General features: G+C 39.6%; 1 protein-coding gene across 1 annotated transcript in view; it reads right to left on the bottom strand.

Moving 5' to 3' along the window:
* Nucleotides 1-16,596, bottom strand: part of LOC109194483 (titin) — a 722,900-nt gene that overhangs the window by 644,715 nt on the left and 61,589 nt on the right. The window lies entirely within an intron of this gene.

Below are 16,596 nucleotides of genomic sequence, written 5' to 3'. Positions count from 1 at the left end.
GCACACACAGATATCCCCCTAAAATAGCTAAAACTAAAAACAAACTAAAAACTACTTCCACAAACATTCAGCTTTGATATTAATGAGTTTTTTGGGTTCATTGAGAACATGGTTGTTGTTCAATAATAAAATTATTCCTCAAAAATACAACTTGCCTAATAATTCTGCACTCCCTGTAATCTATAGTTTTCTCCACCTGGAGGCAAAAACAAAGACAATATATGGTGTCCAAACCACCAAGCTAACCAGCAGATTAGGAGGAGGAAGCAGAGGGCCGGGGATCAGTGAGGTCAGGTGGTTATCAGCAGAATAGGAAAGAGCAAAAGAATTAAGTGTGGTGTTTATTTTTCCATTTCTTGTCCACAAGAAAAAGTCTCAACACAACATAAGATAATATCACACATGTTGTGTCACAACATCAGAAATTATGAATCACTTTCAGCCAATTATCAAGAAACGTTTCACCCTTTAGCCACACAACAACAGAACGAGGATAATTAATATAAATCCACAAACAACAAATCTCTGAGTTCATGTTGTTTCTGACTCAGTCGATGTCACAGCTGCTCAGTGATCCTGTTCTGTTGCTTCAGGTTTTCCATGTTTTCATGTTGTCAGCTGATCTCAGAACAGCAACATGAGACTGAATATTAATGTTGTGTGAGTGTGTGGTTTAGGGCCTCCATCCTGTGATAATAACCAGGTGTTGAGATGAGGACTCACTGAAATCAATTTATTTCATATACAATTAGCAAAATGCAAAATTTATGCACATAGTGTTAAATATATATCCACACAACACATGACAGGCACTGTGGATTCCAGAGCACTGAGCATAATCAGCAAATAACCACAGATGCATGATGGGATATGATTTGATTTTGTGTAAACTTCTGAACAAGAAATGAGCTGATATGTTTGAGGTGGACAGCTGACTGTAGTTTGTAGCTGCTGAGATCAGTTCAAAAGAGTTTAACGGGAAGGAAACACAGAGGCTCCGGTAATGATCACCCCACTGCCTCCTACTGACCATTCATGTTATTACACCATTTTTTAAAAAAAGTTGCCATGTTGATGTTCATTTGTGAGCCCCGAATTTCTCACAGACATCAAAAACATGTTTTACCTCCTCTAATACACACGCCTTCATTTTATACTCATGGCCACCTTTTAATGTCACAGAGGGGTTGATACTTTCTCTTGATGAATCAAACTGCTGTGAAGAGGTACAAACAAACTGCACAGTGATGTTGGTGCTGACACAGTACAATCATAACCATTCTGTAAGGATTCAGTGATACTCTGTCAACATGTGACACTCTGTCCTCCTTCACTTAATAGACTCTTAATAGAATCTTAATAGAGTCACTTTTGTTTAGATGAACTTCCAGACCAGCAGGTTTAGGGAAGTCATTTATGGGGTCACATCTTGAACACCCCCCCCCCCCCCACACACACACACACACACACACACACATACACACATACTTACACAACGCACAGACAGGGTGCTCTTTGTTTGTATGCATACGTCATACGTCACTGTTACGGGGGGAGCGGACAAGAGCAACTGGGGTCAAGCGAAGGAACGGCGTTTGTCCAGTTCTCTCTCGTGCACGAGAAACATAAAGAACTTTGCCTGCTTGGTGTTCAATGCTTTTCGCTGTGTAGTTGAATTGTCTTGAACGTTCCAGCGAATAGGTTTATGCTACGAACCTATCAACCTGACACTTTTTATGCCTTCAACTAAGGAAATACTTTATATTTATATTTGACCATTACAGCATGTAGTTGTCAAGAGTTGTCAAGTCATTTACTGAACAAAACATTTTTCTCTTCTCTCCACTTTTCTGGGGCTCAGATACAAATCATGAGTCATTTTCAGCTGATTAATAAATAGCATATTGCAGTTAGAAATGACATTTTAATACACATGTAAGCATCACAGTTTACTTAGAGGAACAAAGAAGTGTTGTGTGATAATTTTTTGTAGAAAATGTTGCATTTTTAAAAGCACCACAATTATTTTACTTCAGCTGAGTTTGTTGCTGCTGATGTGACCAAACAGTGTGAACAGTGACACATGATGGCAGTGCTGTCATGAAATGTAAGAGGACCACATGAAGACTGCAAAAGCAGCACAACAGCTGCACAAGTCACAGAAAAACATGAAACACATACATCTATTTCTGTGACAATGTCTCCAGTTTAGGGTCACAGAGGGACAATGGACACTGGGAGGAAGCTGGAGTTCATGGAGGAAACCCACACAGATGCAAACTCCACACAGAATCACCTCCACCTGTGATTCAAGTCCTGTAAGTTAGTAAAAAGGCTGCTGAGCATAACGTCAGAGCAGTTGTTACTTCCCATTATGTTGATAGCTTTAGTTCATGTTGGAGGGTTTGAAGCTGTTTGAAATGACAATGAGTGTCTTTAAATGAATGTTCTCTTTCAGTGGATTCACAACACTGAACAGCTGTAACATGTACTCTCAGTCTGACAAACAACAACAACACAATTTATATCACACTTTTATTAACAAAGTGAAGCGAGATCGATCAACTGCAGACCAGACAACAAACGACGGAGGCTCCAGAAAAGTGCAATCAAACGATGAGTTTATTGACAACGGAGAACAACCATCAGCATATGGCCTGTTTTGCTCTGACAAAAATACACTGGGTTCTGGTTTTATAGCATAGAGGATCACACCCCCACATACACGTCAAATACAGGTCAAAAATACATTGTGTACAGTCATTGTTTACAGACAAGGGTACATCTTGTACATCTCTAATAACTATAAACAGACATATAACTTCTCTTTTTGATAACACCTTCCTTTTAAGGTAATAACTTCAAGCTTCAGGGTCTCTAAGGGCTAATAATTGACCCTCGTCCTCAATCTCTAAGTAGACTGAATTGGCGCAGGTCTCAAATAAGAAGCAGAAGACACTTGGGCCTTCGCTCAGGCCTGCTACTAGATTAATATGTGTATTGTAAGCATGCATGCAATTAACCTGCTATGTTCTCATCTTCCCTCAACATGTATCACCTGGACACTCTCAGCAGTGAAGCTTAAGACCCTCTTGGATAGAACATCAACTCTAAACAAGCACAGATATGCAATGTGTATAAACTGATCATAACTACACCTGTAAATAGAAAGGTCAGTGTAATGACAAACATATTCAATGCAATATGAACCCTGTAAACAATATTACTGATAAAATAATACTCTAAAACATGTTATTAATGCATTTATCATAAGGCAGGTTATATGATAGCAATAAAAGAATCTCTGAATTCCAACATTCCCTCTTTTGACATTCCAACAAGGAATGTCACCACACTTCGTGTTGTATCACTCCCTGCCCCACTCTATGGGTTCTAAGTTCATCTGGTAGATGACCTCAACCCAGCCAGGGTTCGCAACCCTCGCCATTACTTTTACCAACAATCCTCTGACACAAGGAATGATACAACAACCAGCGATGACCAGTATTCCCAAAAGTACAGTCAAAGAAAACATCACTGACATAGCCACACTTTTCCATTGTCCAAACACAGATGTCATCCAGGACGCCAGCAGATTTTCGATACCTGAGTGTTCATGCCTAGTTTTAGACAATTCGATTTTGCAATCCCGTCAGTGAACTCGGACCCTATTGTTCTGTGAACCCCATCATGGCGTCCCTGGTTAGGTTAGAGAGTCTCAGCAGGTTGTAATGAACATAGTTAATGCGATCAACATTCTTGTTAGGTGTCACCCAAAGAAATATACTTTCAAATCCTGCAACTATCGGATTTACCAGCTTGTACTCGTCTGGAACTCCCCTGGGCACTCCAATAGAGTCTATCCAGGTCGGAGAGTTTAAGGGTCATATACATGTGTACCCCGGGTCCCTCTTTTTGCCAAAATATGTCTCTTACGTCTTGCGGCTAAAGTACGTGTGTTATGTTGTGGAATAGCCTTTACCTGGTTCCCAATAAGCATGAGCGGAGCTCCCAGTCGCACCATCGCACATGTCCCTACGCTTTCCATAGGAACACGGACTAACAGAGTATTTTCCCCACAATAATAATAGAGCCCACTTCTTGCCCATGTTCCAATTACCGTGCTAGAGTTGCTTACATTGTTGGTGGTTCGTCCCGTGAGTGTGACAGCACACCTAGTTGGGTCGATCTCTCCCACCTTGTACTTTTCATTATCTGTAGAGAACTTGAAACATGTGTAGTTATCTCGTTTTGGCATAAATGGTCCCACTGTTGTCTGCTTTGAAACGGCAGGGAAAAGCCTGGACAACAAAGTACAGTTGCCAGTACTCACTGCACTTCTAGTTAACTGTAACATACAATCATAGCCCCACTCATCCTCTAAATGCAATGGCGCGGGCTCTATAAACAAACGTGGCCTAGCTGACGCACAGGCAACACAGTCAGATACATGTTGTTCTCTAGCATTTTGAGCCACCCAATCAAGCCAGAGGTTACTGTCCTTGAAACCGGTGGCACGCTCGATCAAATCCTTAGGCTTCAGTCTAGAGTAATCTGTTATCAGAAGCAATCTCCCTTTTGGTTCCTGTTCCTTTTGAGCTACTGTTCCCGAAGTTACCATCTGATCAGTCAGAGTGGTGATTAAGCTTTCTGCGAGCGGCTTAGACTTTGGATCAACTAAATTTACCCTAAGCATATCATGGGGTGATTGCAGACCCGTAAATCATACGCTCTCCAGCTACTACTAGCTCCTGTACACTTAATGATGTCACACAAATCAAACGTGAATGAGCTGGTAGACCCTTTAACATAATTCAACTCTATGCCATTATTCATGCTGAGACACTCATCACCTTTACCTGACACCTCGCGCTTTTGTCTTTTCACCGATCCCGTTTTAGCAACTACAGTCTCAGGAAGTGCTGTGCTGGACTGGCCTCCGTGTTCAGACAAGTGGTCCGGAGTGCCCTGCAAAATATAGACAATAAACAACACAGCCATCGTTAATATCACAGTATACAATAGACATGTAGTTGTAAGGAACATTTTACTCAATTTCTTCTCATTACGTGTCTCTGACTCGTGTGTCTGCATCATGTTATATAAACTTTATATCCTGGAATGAAACTCCCCTGCTTTTGTGGAGTCCTCAACTTGTCACCGCTCCTTTCTGCTGGCGTGGCGACCTTCTAAACTGCTGCTCTTCTTTCTTCGGCCTCCCAGGTGGACTACTGGTTGGCCCGTTGCACAGGTGAGAGGATTTATTTTGCCTCTGCTCGTTATCGTTGACACCTGTGTTAGTTGAAGACGAGTTTTCCTCTAGCAACCTCTCATGTGCTGGCGCACACTGCGACCAATGATACCAGGTATCGCCTTTCCCTTTCAGTTGAACTGCTGTAGTTGTTCTGGCAACAACCTCATAAGGACCCGTCCAGCGTGGCTCCTTCCACTGCTGGAGTTCCTCGTGGGCTCAAATTCAGTTCCTTGTTTGCAGACTATAGCATAGCCTGCTTTCGATCCTTCTTCATCACGATGACAGCAGCCATCTATGAACCAATCCTCAGCTCCAGGGATAGGTTCTGCTTTTAAATCTTCCCTGACTTTCCCTTCAACTTCTGCTTTCTTAGTACAATCATGAGGTTCTCCTGATCCCATTAAATCTGCCATATTAATTCCTTCATGTGTAAATGTCAGATTTGGAGCATCTAAAACTTTACTCAGTCTCTGTTGTGCTAATGATGTCATAGTGATCGCCTGCGAGTTCACATATGCCACCACACTGTGTGTAGTCAGAACTTTTAGTGGGTGTTCTCTCACTACATGTGCTGTTTTCTATATTATTTTGGCAACCCCTGCTGCATGCTGTATGCATGTAGGGTGCCTTGCTTCTGTTGGACTCAACCTTATGCTGACCTACATAAGTACCTGTCTTTCTTTATTCAATCATCTTCCGGGGGTGAGAGACCTCTGCACAGCTCAGACGCCAGTTGCAAAAGCTCTCTAACATTAGAATCATCAGCTGTGACTTATATGGTGTTATTTCGGTACTTTACACGTCACACAGGCTTGAACATTGTTTTATATGGGGAGTTCCTCTTTTTTGTGTCTATATCTATTAATATGCCTTGTGCACTAAAACTTCCTGTTTTTCAATCTGGCTGAGCACTTGTTTGTGAGTCAAAGGTGGCCTTGCTCTACAAGCCTTCATTATTAAAGTACATAAAACAAGATAATGAGCAGATACACATTAAAATATTTCTTTTATTCCTAACACCAGTCCCCCTTTTTCATTTCTCACTTGAGAAATGAACTAATTCCTAATTTATCACATTAAGTTTACTTCAATACAATCCAATTGAATTTTATTTATATAGCGCCAAATCACAACAAAAGTTGCCTCAAGGCGCTTCATAGATACAGAGAAAAACCCAACAATCTTGTGACCCCCTATTGAGCAAGCACTTTGGCAACAGTGGGAAGGAAAAACTCCCTTCTACCAGGAAGAAACCTCCGGCAGAACCACGCTCAGGTACAGGCAGCCATCTGCTGCGACCGCTTGGCGTGAGCTAACAGAGGCTTTGAAGAGAGACTTAATATTTAATAATCCACATTTCACTGTTTTATTCTTCGGTTCAGATGTGGATTCTGTATTGTTCTTGCTTTGTTACTATTGATGTTTAAGTTGTTTATTGCTAGATTTGGTTTGTTGCTGTCTGTTTGGGAGCTGACATAGTCTCTATGGATAAGGGTCTTTGGCGGGGTAGCATCAGGAGAGAAGCTCCAGAGAGCCATGTTCCCTGTTAAAGCTAAAATATAACAAAAGAGATTATGCTAAACAAACAAAACCTTTCAATTCCCCAACCCTATCTGTCTCCTCAACGGGTTGTATGTTTTCAATGTTTCCTTATTATTTTGTCATAAAAATAAATCAAACAAATAACTTAAGCTGTGTGACAGCACCTTGCGTTTACGCCAGGCTGTGAGCTGCCCTAAATCTACTTGCTACACCCCCTTTTCACCTAGTTTAATTTTTTCAATCCTAATTTAAACTATTCCTGACTTCCCTTCGTGCACACTGTAAAGTGTAAAAGATACAATTAGCTTTCTCCTGGTAAAAGGTCCTACATTATTTTCTCAACCTTTGGAAACATCCTTTATAGAGTTACCCTGTTTCATCTTTCAAACTTAGGCCTGATTTTTTTTCGCCCCCTTTAACGGGTAGCGCATATCCGGTCTGAACACTGTGTTTGGGCCATTTTCATAACATATAAATCCTGCAGCTGTTCCTAAAGTCCCTCTCATTACTTTTATGCTCCCATTATAACCTATGTCTAACAAGCTTCTAAACTTCTTTGCAATATAAACAACTAGGTGTCTTTGTGCTCTGTTTTTCTCCTTTTTCCGGTTGGTTCCGTTCGGTCTCAGGCTTCCAGGATTCTTGCCACCCCTGTGATCACTGTGGTCCTGAAATCTTCTCCTGTAAAGGATGGAAAACAAAAAGCCTCTCTCTGCTACACCTCACTAATCTACTGTGTTCATCTAAGGTTCCTTTAATCATTCAAAGTTGTTTCACAATACCATGTTCTAGGCTCTGTCCTTCATATTAACTTTACCTAATCTCCATGCCCTTCATATGTGTGAGCAACACTGTCAGCCTTGTTAAACACACCCAGGGTAAGATATAAACCATCACCATCTGAGCATAAAAACAGATCAAAAAGAACATGAAAATAACAATTTCTGCCTTAATTTTACCATATGTAAATTATCAAAAACCCCAAACGTCATAAAACGATCCTAAAACCCATTTCAAATTAAACCTTAAATCCTATAACTCCCCCCTTTTGTGACACATCTTATGTGTTACAAACTCAAAATCCTTCACTCGAGCTTAGGAAATTAAAAGAAAAAGGTTAGTCATATCATATTAGGTATACATGCTCCGGCCCTTCAAACCTGTGTTTAAGGAATGAAATCAAATTAATCATCATGTCAAATCTTTTCTCGGCTCCATCCACAGCCTGCATCCTTGGAACTTCCTAGAAACAAAAACCTGTGTGTTAACCAGAACTTCACATTTCATACTCAGTTTTTCCTCACTTATGATCCAACCTGTGTTATAAGAAAGAGAACTTAAAACAGAACAGTCATCAGTCATGTGTCTAACCTTAGTCCAGTCTTTATCTCAGTGTCCAGTCGGTCCAACCTATGGTCTGCCTCGTCCGTCCAGTCACCATCCATTTACACACATTCACTCACATGCATTAACATCAGGTCTTGCTGATAGTGCGGACTCCCTCGCAAATAATCAGAGTCTTCACTCTCAGCAACATGCGCTCATTCATTTGTTTTATTTTGTTTTTAGGAAAATACTTCTTTCTGGTTTTGGACTGGATTGGCTCGCGGCAATCCTTTTAGACAGAGACTTAGCCTTCTCCTCTGCCCATTGTAATCTGGAGAAGGTCACCGAGAATTTTCAGCGCTGTTATCCACTCTTTTGCAGGCCTGCTTAGAACAAAAATGAGAAGAAGAGAGCTGATTATTAGCTCATCAAAACACAAAACAAAATCACCTGACAGGTTTTTTCTAAGTGCACTGTTACAAAAAATCATGGACCCCCTTAGACATGTGCATGTTTGATAAAACTCCCTCTATTAAAATAAGAAAACAACACAAATCTAACCGATAGAAGTAACCCATCACTACAACAACAACCTCAACAATCTTAAACACAGAACATTTTGCCACAAGTTCTTCAGGGTCCTGACACTCTCAGATCAACTTAACATAATTTCACCTGCTCAAAACACAGAAAATCTCGTTAAACACCACACAACTTGCACACCATCAACACTAAATTCTAAATTTTCTCTTCTAAAAACTACTACACCCTAAGCGAGTTGGACAACATGATAAACAGACTCCTATGCCCAACCTGCTATCTGATCTTCATGAGCTCTTTTGTATTCTAAGGTTAACGCATTTTCTATTTGTGTGTGTGATTGTGTATATGTTTCTTTTCGTGGTTTTTTCAGACTCCCTCACAAGGTTCCACTTAAACAGTCAGTTTTTCTCTTTCCCAAATTTGATCTCCCCCTTTAAATAACAGCATTCCTTGTCCTCAGCCAGAAGTTAGAGCTTGATTTCAGGTTCAGGGAACAATTCACCCTGAAAGACAGTGAGTGTCTCCCCTCTTTGGCTCATCACTCGTCATTGTTAATGACATGTTTGTTTAGCATTTCCCCCTCTGCCCCAGCGGCTTTACCCTTGAAGTCCCGTCTCCACCAGTGAGTCCAAGCTCGCTTAGGGACCTAGGTTCAAGCAATCGTGACTGCGCCTTGCCTTAGGTTGTCCCAGGGTTTCGAGGTGGGATCTTACCCGTCATGGGCTGTCCAGCCTTCCATGCTCGCCTGATACTGGGGGCCGATTGGGCACGAGTGCTATGAGGGGAGGGGACACACTGGCTCTGGAAATTAAAGGAGTGTAAGCTGCTTTCTTCATTGCCTGGGTGTATTAAACTATCCCACTTCTAATTATTCCCAACAATAATTTCTCCTGTAGCAATTTGTGTACGTGCGTTTTCTATTCATTAATGTAATTGTTAGTTCATGTATTTATTTTCTCAGTCTTTCTTTTTCTAAAACATGTAATTAATATAATTTTATTACTTTTTCTTAAGACATTCAGTCTCTAATTCCTCTGTTTTCATGCTGCAACGTCTCTCCCCAGCTATAATTAGACTTCCTGTTTGACGCACACACACTCTCTCAGGCCTCCTCTATTCACGCACTCTCCTATGAGTTATTATTACTTATTTATTATTTTGTACAAATCACACAGAATCATTCAAATCAAGTACTCACAACATTCACACACTTAGAAGCACTGAAAATACGCTTTCTCTACACACGACTCTTGGCCTCCAGGGCATAAAACTTTGAGCATAATCTTTTACTTTACCAGAACTAGTACTTTACCAGAACCCTCATACGTGCAATGAGACTGCTATATGTGCAATTCTTTCTTTGACAAAGTTGTATTTTGTATTTTCTTACTCAGCTGTATATAGTATTGGTATTCTATTTTATTCTAGTGTATATTATTCTATTCTACTTTATTTCATTGCATTCCAGTGTTTTCTAATTTCTGCTGCATAACTTTGCACTTTTGCTGTAACAAAACAAATTTCCCACCTATGGGACTGACTAATATCATCTTTATCTTTAACTAGCCCAAATGAAATTCTAGTTCAATGCACACATGTGTTGGAGTTTAAAATTAAAAGAGGAAGTAACTCACACCCAAGAACTGTGTGTGTGTGTTAATGTCTGTGTCCCTTTAAATGAAAAAAAGGTGAACACATGTGGTGAGTTTTCCTCAATTTACACAAAATATGACATTAAATATCCTTTTCTAATTCCTGTTCTTCTTTAAACACCATGAATGACCTCCAGGTCATAACCTTTGGACTTATAACTCTAATATAAGTCCACACAGCGCACCAAGCACAGAGAAAATTCAACCTCAGTGCTTCAGAATTCTCCTCAAAATTCAGAAACTGTTTCTGTCATTTATCTGCCCAAGAACTTCATCATATGGACCTCGCCGAGTCCAGTAATCTTCAGCACATGTATCTCACTGCAGCCAGTGAAGATTTAAACACAGTTTCTTGTCTCAGTTTACCCAGCATTCACTTATCAGATGGACCGCAGCCGATCCATCAATCTCAACACAATTGTGTGTCCACATTTACACAACTTATTCTTCACCTAGTAATATCATCAGAATTACTTCAACATGGTAAACATTGATTTTCCTTTAGAATCAACTTACCATTAGAACTCAAGATCACAGCTGACTGAGTCAGTTAAACACCTGCTCAACTCACGGTGTCTTTTTCTCAGACTCCCTCGTCTGAGCTCACTCTTTTTTACCCCGGCATCTCAACCGGAATGTTACAAGATCTTCATAGACCCAAAAGTAAGCATATTATTTCCCTAATCAAAAGTGAAGCCGTTCTTCACACAGTAATTCTTAATGCAACAGCCTTTGTGTTTTGAAACTAAAAAGAGGAAGGAACAGCGCCCAATTTTAAACTGTGCATGTTGTCACTGAACAACACACACACACAGACACAGACCCAGGGCAATTCTTCCTGGATCATTTATCAACGTTCGAACCAACACAGTCCGCATTGGTTATTTTCTGGACCTCAGCGGATCCACCAAAATTCATGTGAGTATATCAACCATTCACCGATTTATTTCTTTTCCTCAGACCACCAGATCTGTTACTTCAGCACAATAAACACTGATTTTCCTTCAAAATCAGTTTACCAAGACCCACAAAACCATTTCTGACTCGATTTTCTGAACTTCTGTGTCACTTAAACATCCTGACAACACCAGGTGTTTTCTGTCGGACTTCCTCGTCCGAACTTAATCCTTTTACTGACAAATAAGCGTCTCCCAAAATGATCCTCTTGATCATTAGCTATTCACACTTATTAAACCATAAGCAGACCAATAACACTTATATTCTTCTATTCTTAAACATGCATTGGTCTCTTTTTTCTCTTTTACCATGAAATACCATATAACCTTTTAACTCAGTACTGTCTGTTTCTCAAAGTTTCATTATCCTTACTTCAAAGTTTCTCATTACTTCAAAGTTTCTCATTCATTACTTCAACATTTTGCTTTATTCTCAAGAATTCAGTTTTACCACTACTGCGCCAATAGTTAAGATCATCTACTCAGCGAACAGATAATTTAGAATTCACCCAATTTGCACAAATTTGCTTATTGAACAGGTTTGTGCGTACCTTTTAATTTTTTAGACCGGTCTTCTGTTCGCCTCATATCAGATCCAACCTTCGGCCACATTTGTTTTACTGATCGGCTCCCGGCTGACTTGAATTCTTTTAAATCACATATCAACACCTCGGACCCTTCGCGTCCGGTATTTATTCTCTTAAAAACATATATCAACTCCTCGGACCTTCTCGTCCGGTATTTATTCTCTTTCTCTTAATTTAGTGTCTCCCTAACAATGATCCTCTGCGATCACCAGGGCTATATCTGAGGCCACAAATCTCAGCGGGGCCCTTCCCCTAGTAAAATCCTAGGAAACGTCTTTCCTAGGGAGGGAATTCTTCAATTCCGTAACTTTAGACACTTTTAATCTCTTTATTCCTTAATCACAGCTCAATCTCTCTTCTCTCTATTTCCTTAAAACAACATCTCTAGTTACTTTTAGCTCAGTACTGCTTTTTCCGAGCGACCGTGAACACAACACAACACTACTCTTAAGTTTCACTTTCGTTGCAACAAAGGTTTTCGTTTCAAACAAAACTCAAAACAGAGATCAACGGATGACCACTTGACTACATATTCTAGAATTATAATCCAATACAGCACAATTTCAGTTTAAGAGGTTTGTGCCTTACCTTTTTGCGGGCCCAATAGTCAAGCGATCACCGTGATGTCTGCCGTTCGATCACCTGATCTGGCCGACCTCCGCCTCGACAACAAACACCTGTACTTCTTTCTGCTGATCTTTAGTTGCCCGCATCCTCCACCAAATGAAGCGAGATCGATCAACTGCAGACCAGACAACAAACGACGGAGGCTCCAGAAAAGTACAATCAAACGATGAGTTTATTGACAACGGAGAACAACCATCAGCACATGGGCTGTTTTGCTCTGACAAAAATACACTGGGTTCTGGTTTTATAGCATAGAGGATCACACCCCCACCTACACATCAAATACAGGTCAAAAATACATTGTGTACAGTCATTGTTTACAGACAAGGGTACATCTTGTACATCTCTAATAACTATAAACAGACATATAACTTCTCTTTTTGATAACACCTTCCTTTTAAGGTAATAACTTCAAGCTTCAGGGTCTCTAAGGGCTAATAATTGACCCTCGTCCTCAATCTCTAAGTAGACTGAATTGGCGCAGGTCTCAAATAAGAAGCAGAAGACACTTGGGCCTTCGCTCAGGCCTGCTACTAAATTAATATGTGTATTGTAAGCATGCATGCAATTAACCTGCTATGTTCTCATCTTCCCTCAACATGTATCACCTGGACACTCTCAGCAGTGAAGCTTAAAACCCTCTTGGATAGAACATCAACTCTAAACAAGCACAGATATGCAATGTGTATAAAATGATCATAACTACACCTGTAAATAGAAAGGTCAGTGTAATGACAAACATATTCAATGCAATATGAACCCTGTAAACAATATTACTGATAAAATAATACTGTAGAACATGTTATTAATGTATTTATCATAAGGCAGGTTATATGATAGCAATAAAAGAATCTCTGAATTCCAACAAAAGTTACAAAGTGCTTCCCAGAAAGACATTTATAATATATATTACAAATAAAAGAAACAGTTAAAAAAGTAAAAAAAAACAAAAAAACAACAAAAAAAAAAAACAGATCTACAGAACATTAAAGTCCATTAAAATTATTATCTACGGGGAGAGAAACAAGCAAAACAAACTGAGTGATTCTTTCTGAAGCAAATATAAACTCAGGCTATCAGGATCATTGCTTTGAATTCAAAATCTTCTCCTTTTCACTCAAAGTCACTTCAACTTTTTAAGAGACTTTAAAGAGAAAAACAGCTAAAGAGCTGCTGTTAAGATTTTCGAGCTGTGGCTGAATTTGGATTGACATCATTGTAGTCAGAGCTCTCCTCTGGGTCACCACGTTGCCCTGTTGAGGTGATCAAATGAAAGCATTTCAAAACAAACTCCCTCTGTTTTGTCCACAAATGCATTTATTATCAGTGAGAATAATTACCAATGTATATTTTGCATTTCAAATCTCACATTTTGTGCACTCACTTGTCTTGTTAATGACTTTGAGCTGAATCACAGATGTGACATTGGTGTAATCACCTTCTGCTGGACCTGAAATAATAATCTGATTGACTTTCATGTTAAACACAGTTATTGTATAATCATCCAGCTTCCACAAGCTCTATATTAATGAAAGTGTAAACTTTACCATTTTCAGTGTTTTCACATCTTCTGACTGTCTCATAGACACAACGATCACCTGCAGGTCAGAGAAAATCAGTCACCTCATGTCTGTGATACTAATTTGTTTCCACTTTATTTATGATCTGTGTCTTTAAAAATATATATATGAAGAAGAAGAAAAAATATAGTTCTGACCTTTGGAACATCTGAAGCCAAACAACAAGAATGGAAGGAAAATAAACATGAATCCAAGAATTAATCTAAAGATCATCAGAAGAGAAAATGAAGAGCTCTCAGGTGTGGACACAGCTACTGTAAATAAGAATGTTTCATTTTTAATACATGATTTAGCTTAAAAAACAATAAGCTGAACTAAATTCACAACGTACTTAATTAAAAAACAATAAAACAGCATTGTTGAACATTATTGATGAAAAAAACGAAATCCTTAAACAAAAGTACACATTTGCAGCACACGGGGTACGTGAATAATTCATCTACAATAAATCACGTCAAATGTTTTGATCCTGCTCACCTTTAACTGACATCCAGCTCTGTGCTGACTCTCTTCCTGAGTACTGACACTTGTAGAAACCTTCATCAGACTTTGACACTGCAGAGACCTTCAGCTCCCCTCGGGTATCATTTTGAATAACTTTGTCATTGTGATAGAAAAACACATTGGAAAGTATTTTTTGTGTTCTCAAACTGCAGCTCAGACTAACAGAAGCTCCCTCAGTCACAGGATGAACAGGACTCACCAGGATAGGACCATTACCATCATCTGTGACACAATCACACACAATTGTTTCAGTCACATCAGCTGGTGCACACTTTTAGAAACAGCTGACAAACAATAATAAGAACAGATTGTACAAATGTTTTTTATCATGAAGATCTGATCTTGTACATTTAGAAACTACTGTATGTAACAATGTGTTTTCCCACATAAAATTACTCCACATTCAGCAAAGCTGGGACAAATGTTCATGTGATGTTTAAATCATTCAAATCCAAGAAGTAAATGTATAATAACATACTCTGTACAGTGATGTTGACTGCACTGCTGAACTCTCCTGATCCAGACTCACACCAGTACACTGCAGTATCTGACTTTGATGTGTTGATGTTACATGTGGATCCAGTCATTCTCCTACAGTCAGAGTACAGTCGACCGTCCTCAGAGAACTTCCTCACTCTCCACTCAGTGAAGTTTCCCTCACAGGTCAGTGAGACAGAGTCAGAGGTGAAGTGTTGCACTCTGTCAGGACTCACTGTGAGAGACGCTGCTGAATGAACATCTGGAAACAACATGCAGTGAAGAGACAAAGCTCACAGATGTTAGCATTCAAAATATCACAGTGGAAATATACATTTGACTTTTGTGTGGTTCACAGGAGTCCTGCTAGTTATGCAGCCACATTTACAGACTTTCAAATCATCAACATGAAGATTAAAATTCCTCAAACTGACCTGCAGACCAGACAAACTTTGGTTGACTGTGATCAGTGTGATACTCTGGGTCTCCTCTTCCAGCTCTGCACACATATCCTGCTGTGTGTGTCTGTCCATGAATGATGTAGGAGTCCTGTGCAGTCCCACTGCCATCAGGTAGCAGCTCATAACTGGAGGATTTCTCTGATAGATCAGGAACAGCTTTATACCAGTAGAAGCTCCATCCTGCAGACGGATGTTCAACCTCACAGTTCAGAGTTACTGAGGCTCCAGGACTCAGCCATGATGGAGACACAGTGAGGACAGATCCTGTTGAAAAGTAATGAATGGTTTCTTGCGAAGTTGTGTGTCAGACTTTTCTCAGTGCTATTTTAGTTAACTGTTGTTTATATTTGAAGACTTTTTTCTCTTATGTTTATGTGAGTTTTATTTTTCACATTTAAATTTGAGAATTTATTTTTCTTGTGTTTAATCCATTACTTCGACTGGAAAGTTTCTCTTAAAATGTTGACTTCAGTAATTCTGCTTTACAAACTTAATAACAATAATAATAATGGATTGCATTTATATAGCGCTTTTCAAGGCACCCAAAGCGCTTTACAATTCCACTATTCATTCACTCTCACATTCACACACTGGTGGAGGCAACTTCTACTCTATAAATAGGTCAAACATGTCAAATCTTAATATAAAGAATCAAAAACTGATGTTTACATTGAGATTTTCTGTTTCCTGTCAGAAACTGTCAGCATGACTCTGCTCTGTGGTCTGATGTTGTGACTCCTGTTCTATACTACTTGCAGTGTTACTTGTAGAATTGCGACAGAACTAATTGTGAGTTTATGTTGATTTGGAGATTTGCTGAAAGTGGTTGTTTCACATTTATAATCTATTCAAATTTGTTGCTGAAAACAAACTCACCAGCTTTGTTAATCTGAACTTCTTCGCTGTCCTCTGTGTAGTAAACTGGGTTTCCTCTTCCTCCTCTGCACCTGTAGAGTCCTTCCTGTGAGACACTGATTTGTCCATTTGAGTGGAAAACTGCATCTTGTGTGGTCAGGGCTTCAGAGGATTTCTCATCTCTATACCAGTAGTATTTCCATCCAAATGATGATGATGGGTTCACAGAGCA

Source organism: Oreochromis niloticus, linkage group LG3 (assembly GCF_001858045.2).
Source record: "Oreochromis niloticus isolate F11D_XX linkage group LG3, O_niloticus_UMD_NMBU, whole genome shotgun sequence".
NCBI lineage: Eukaryota > Metazoa > Chordata > Actinopteri > Cichliformes > Cichlidae > Oreochromis > Oreochromis niloticus.
Note: the sequence above shows the minus strand (reverse complement) of the source record. Positions and strands in the feature narration are given on the sequence as shown.